This window comes from Rhinatrema bivittatum, chromosome 2 (genome assembly GCF_901001135.1).
Source record: "Rhinatrema bivittatum chromosome 2, aRhiBiv1.1, whole genome shotgun sequence".
In the NCBI taxonomy this organism is placed as follows: domain Eukaryota; kingdom Metazoa; phylum Chordata; class Amphibia; order Gymnophiona; family Rhinatrematidae; genus Rhinatrema; species Rhinatrema bivittatum.
The window spans coordinates 475,015,450-475,021,449 of NC_042616.1; positions in this window are offsets into that span (position 1 = coordinate 475,015,450).

The window sequence follows — 6,000 nt, forward strand, 5'->3', positions numbered from 1 at the left end:
AGCACTTCGAGGAGGGTGAGCAGGTTGCGGTCTTGAAAGGTGCTTTCTCTGTGGGTAAACACAAGTTTACTCATGGGGAATCTGTTTGAAAATTGCCACCCTGGTGTTTTTGGGTTACTCCATTGCACTATTGTTTATAGAAAAATGTGTCACACCTTTGTAGATCTCAATGAGCACTGAAGCGAAGAACTGGAGCTCAGTGATATTCCATTTCAGTGTTATTCATCATAAACGGCATGCTGTCTAACCTGTGTGATCTGATTACCTATTACACTTCACTTATTAATTTTATCTCTGGATCTAAAATATGCAAGAAGAGAGATGTCAAGCATGAGTTGTTTTAAAAATATCTGCCATTTCTACACTCTTCTGTGTCATATTTGCCTTCCAAGAAATTCACTTAAAACCAATATTAGATACTATATAATTATTTGGGAACGTCATTATGATACTTAATTTAAAATCGGTGAAGCAGCACAGCCACAGCATACATGAAGAGATTTTTGTATAAAAAGTATAGCTAATCATCACTTAAGGCTATGCACTTTGTACAAACCACCACTATTCAATTAGCTGCTGTTTAGACATATATAGCAGTGGGCCATGCCTGACACATTTGACTTTGTTTTAAGTTTTGCCATTGTCAAATTCTTGTGTTTAGGTTTTCATTTTGAATTTGGTTTCTTGGAAATATCAAAATATATTTTGGTTTTGACTTGAGTTTTCCATATTTTAGGGAATAAGAGCACTACCCCCATGCAAGAGAAATCAATGAAGGCAGCAGGTACCATTTTAAAATGGCACTTGGAGGGGCAGGAGCAAGTAGGCATCACTCCTGCCTGAGGAAGACCCCCCAGCTAAAAGCTAAGCTTGAGGGGGTTGAGGGGATGAACAGGGGGAATCATATTTATTCCCTGATGCTTATTTTAAGGATGAGCCTTGAGGCAGGACTTATATCAGCCCACTGTTCTTGTACTTATTGCCCCTGAGTGGTTGGGGGGGAGCGGGGGGTAGGGAAGAGCTACTATCCTACCAGGGACTTTTTCAACTTTTAGGGGGACCACTGGTCCACCAGGAACTCTTTCTAGAAACATAGAAAAAAAAAAACAGAAGAAAAAGACTGCATGGCCTGTCTAGTTTGCTCATCTGCCCAACTAAATAAGCTTAACAGTTCCCATCACTCCCCTGTATTTATCCCATGCTTTCTTGAATTCAGATACTGTTTTTGTCTCCATCACTTTCACCAAGAGGCCATTTTATGCATCTATTAGGGATGTGCTATCATTCAACTGAAATTGCCTAATTTGTCCTGGTTTGGGGACCCTGAAACCTGAACAAATTTTTCCCGAAATTTCTGGAAAAATTCATTTTCAGGTTAGTGCGCACTAACCCGAAATTCAGGTCCCCACAAATTTCAAAGGCCCGAACCGCGGGAAATACAATATTTCCTGTGGCGAGCCAAAAACGAAGTCTGAACCGAAAGGTTTGGGCTTTGCACATTCCTAGCATCTACTACACTCTCTGTAAAGAAATATTTCCTAAGATAACCCCCTGAGTCTACCCTTTTTACCCTCATCCCATGACCCCTTGTTCTAGAGCCTCCTTTCCATTGAAAGCGGTTAGCCTTCTATGCATGCAAACTTTGAGATATTTAATAGACATGTACACAAATGTGTTTTTTCTTAACTTTTTTGTTTGCACTATTTGCAAACTATTAGGCCGATGCAATATCGGCTAGCCTGTCTTCCAGAAACTTGTCCAAACATTATTTTAAACCCAGATATATTATTAGCTTTGATCACATCCTCCAGCAACAAATTCTACAGCTCAGAGATAGATTTACACTTTCGGCACCCATAGGTAGTGACAGTTGTGGGTGAAATCCTCCCTCCTTCTGAGTTAGAGGGAGTCCACTCTTCAGTCTCTTAACTAAAGCTGCAGCATCCTGATATTGTGGTAGCAACTTAAAAAAGGAAATTTAGCTTGGGGCCTGCAGCCACACATGCAAGACCCTGCCTCCTGCATAGGTTTCCATAGTAAGAGGAAGCCTGTGTGGGATGATGAGGCATGAGGTGGCGGCTGCAGGCCCCATGATGAATTTCTTTTTTTAAGTTACTCACAATGCTGCTGCTGCATGAGGGCACCTCTACTGATGGTAGGAGGCTAGGAGATAGGCCCAGATGGAGGGATAGTAGCAGGCAATGCTCCGGTGCCTATCATAATTTGGTGCCATAGAGTGTTGCCTATGTTACCAATGCCTAAATCTGGGCCTGCAACAGTTAAACTGTGTACTGATTAAAAGTACACTTTATCAAACTAGTTTTAAATCTTCTATTAGTTAGTTTCTTGGAATGTCTCTTAGTTTTAGCGCTATTTGAAAGATTAAACAATTATCCCCTATTAACTTATTCCATATCACTCATGTTTGTATAACCCTCTTCTGGGATACCGAGCGGTGTTTCTCTGGCTGCAGTCAGAAAGCCACACTGACTCCAGCCTTTTTGATGCAGATAAAACATTATTAAACAAACACAATACTTTACAATGTACTTCCTACCTTAGCAGTAGTCCTTTACACACACAGGGGCTGCAGACTGCCTTGCTTCTGGTCCGTGTACACTCACTCCCTTCTGGTTTGGGCAGAGCACTTTACAGGAGCTGCTTTCCTCCTGAGGCATAGGGGCCCCCTGAACACAGCTGGGCTTGTACTCTTATCCCATCCCCAGCTTGTCCTGCTCACTGAGCTCTCCCCTCTGTGGAATTTAAGTTGGACCAGACTCCCTGCCTGGTTCCATACACACAAAAAGGGGGAAAACAAAGTCACTCTGTTACATCTTTATTATATCCCCTCTCAGTTGTCTCTTTAAGTTGTAGAATCCTCATCTGTTAAACCTTTATTAAAAAAAGAGAGCAGCTGCATATCATTTAACCTTTCTGTTGCACTCTTAATGTATGTTCCATGGCTCTTTTTAAGATCCTATGCACTGATATTAGTATTTTCATTACTAAAATTGTTAATCTCTAGAGATGTGCTTCAGGTAGGTTGCAATATCGTGTCGGGCTTCGTTTCGGAGACCCCAGTGGGAATTTCTTTTTTCCCGAGGTTCATGTTTTTTTTTTTCGGGGGCCCCGATTTTCAGGTTAGCATGCACTAATTCTGCCACGTTAGTGCATGCTAATGGGGAGTTAGCGCGCACTAACCCAAAAATTTATTTTTTCCGAAATTTTGGAAGAAATGCAATCAATCATTTTCGGTTCTCCAGAACCATTCTGAATTAGGCAATTTCGTTGAAATTGCCTAATTCGTGAAAAGCGATTGCACATCCCTGTTAATCTCTCACTTGATTCTGAAATTTTATAACCAAGCCTAAAACAGGCTTCTATAAGATCTGTGCTATTTAAAAAAAAAAAAAAAAATGTCCCTTGAACCATCATTGCTAATGAACTATCATTACATTGCATCACTTCCATTTCAGGCTAAAGTTCTTGAGTTTTTTGTCTTAAACTAGCTTAAAGACTTCCTGGATGATCATATGATACTGGATCACCATCAATTTGGCTGTTGCAAGCATTTTAGTAAGGAACCCTTGCTTCTTTCTAGCCAGTATACCATACAATGTGAGTTTGCTGTGGATATGTAAAGAAGGACCAGCTATGTCATGGTCCTTCTTTACATATCCACAGCATTTGTAAATCTGAATAATTGCATATTTTTGTCCTGTCTAAACAAAATTGGTATCTCTGGTATCAGGTTGAGCTGGTTTGATTCATACCTGACCAGGCATGTAAAGCAAGTGAGGATTGGTTTTTCAGTCTCCTCCTGGCAATCTGTCACCTCGGGGATCCTCAGGTACCAGAATTATCAGCTGCTTTATTCAACATGTATATGTCCCTAGTATGCAAGCTTTTGGCCAGTCTAGGCATTAATTATAAGTTATATGCAGATAACATTCAGTTTTTCATGCATGTGTCTTCTTGGTTCACTACCTTCAGCCTAATCTGAATATGTTTGTCAACAATTAAATGGAAGGAGACAAACATCATATCACAATCTATATGGACCATATGATCTAGAATACCTTCCACAGGCTTAGTGATTGAATCCCCAGCAGGTCCACAGGTATTGTTCTTTCCCCAGTATGACTTTGAACTATGCTACCGTCCAGTGGAGAAAAATCAATGGGCCAATTCCCTTTCTTGATCTTTTGACACTGAAGATTCTCTGGAGCATTTGCCATACATCATAGACCCAGCTAGGATCATGGTCACTGCCACCGTACTGGAAAGATGGACCCAGTACAGCTTACAGGAAAGATCCTGAAGTAGGCTCATGACTCTCACCTGGCTGCCCACCTTGGTATCATCAAAACGGGGAAACTATTTTTTCTGCATTACTGGTGGCCTTAAATAAAGCACAATATGAAGCATTACATTGTGTCCTGCCCCACATGTGTCATAAATAAAAGCCCTCGGGCTCACCCATGGGGCTTGTTACAGCCACTGCCAGCCCCCAAGGGACCCTTTCCCCACTTGCCTCTGACTTTGTCTTAGACCTTCACTTCTCTGGTGGCTACACTACTGCTTTGGTCATGGTGGATCATTTTTCTAAAATGGTCCATCTCATAGCACTCCCTGGACTCACCTGTACACCAGAGCTGGCTAAACTATTCATTCATCACCTCTTTCAAGTACACGGGCTACCATCCCATATCTTCTCAGACTGAGAAGTACAATTTATGGCATGATTCTGGAGGAACTAAGCAAAACATTTAACATCACATTGGTCTTCATCTAAGCATACTTCTTGCAGAGCAATGGGTAAACTGAAAGAACTAATTAGACCCTCAAAGCTTTCCTAAGATTTTATATTCATCAGCACCAGGACAACTGGGCATATCTTCTCCTATGGGCAGAATTTTGCCACAATAACCATGTGAGGAGTTCATACAGATCCTCAACCTTCATAAAAGTCTTTGGCCATCATCCAAGGGTACTGTTACCAATTCCAATCTTGTTCTCTTGCCCAGCAGCCAATTCCTTTGGCATCAGACTCACCACATCTGCCAATTGTTACAAAAAGCAAATAGACAAAAAACGTTGGCCAGTGCCTCAACTTCAGGCTGAAGAAAAAGTGTGGCTCAACACATGGAACCTATGTCTCAAATTACCATCTCTCAAATTCACACCTAGGTCATGGGGCCTTTTCCTATTTTTCATAAACTAGGGCCAGTAGCCTACAAACTGAAATTTCCTCCCATGTTTCACTCCTGAAGCCTGCAGTCTTATCGTGGCCATCAAGACTGCCACTCCAACCCACAGACATTTGTTCTGAGGAAGATATGGAATATGACGTTCAGGAGATCTTGGATTCCAGGAAGGTCCATTAAAAGTGTTATGTTTGAACTTGGTTTTTGGGCCCTTGGGTCATGGAGAGAGTTGACTCCACCCACAGGGAGGAGCCCTGTGGGGACTCTCCATGACAGGCGGGGTCTCAGCACTGATGGACACAGGAGTCAGAGAATATTTATTATACAGCAAAGAGAAACCCGAGGAGCAAATTTTCAAACTCAATCCTGGAGTAGGAAGACCTGGGATGGATTCTCCGGTAGTGGTCAGCATAGCGGGGTACCCGGGGAATACTTGCTTCTTGGTAGGCTCTGTGCGAGGTAGCTCCGGTAGTGGTCTGCAATGCGGGGTAGGCTGGAGATAGATGTTGGCAACTGGCATAAGACAGCATGGATCTGGTAGTGGTCCACAGAGCGGGGTAACCCGAGGATCCACACAGCAACATGGAAGGAGTAATGAAGAGTAGGTCTTGTACTCACTCCGTGATGTTGAAGCAGATAATTAATTGTAGTAGCAGTGGAGATCCAAGCAGGAACAGTGAAGGATCATCCGCAGAAGCGGCGAGAGAACTCACTTAGCTGGAGAAGGTGAGACAGGCAGATAAGGCTCTCCAAGGAGCGGATAGCCCTGAGTGCAGCAAAGGCCCCGAGGAGC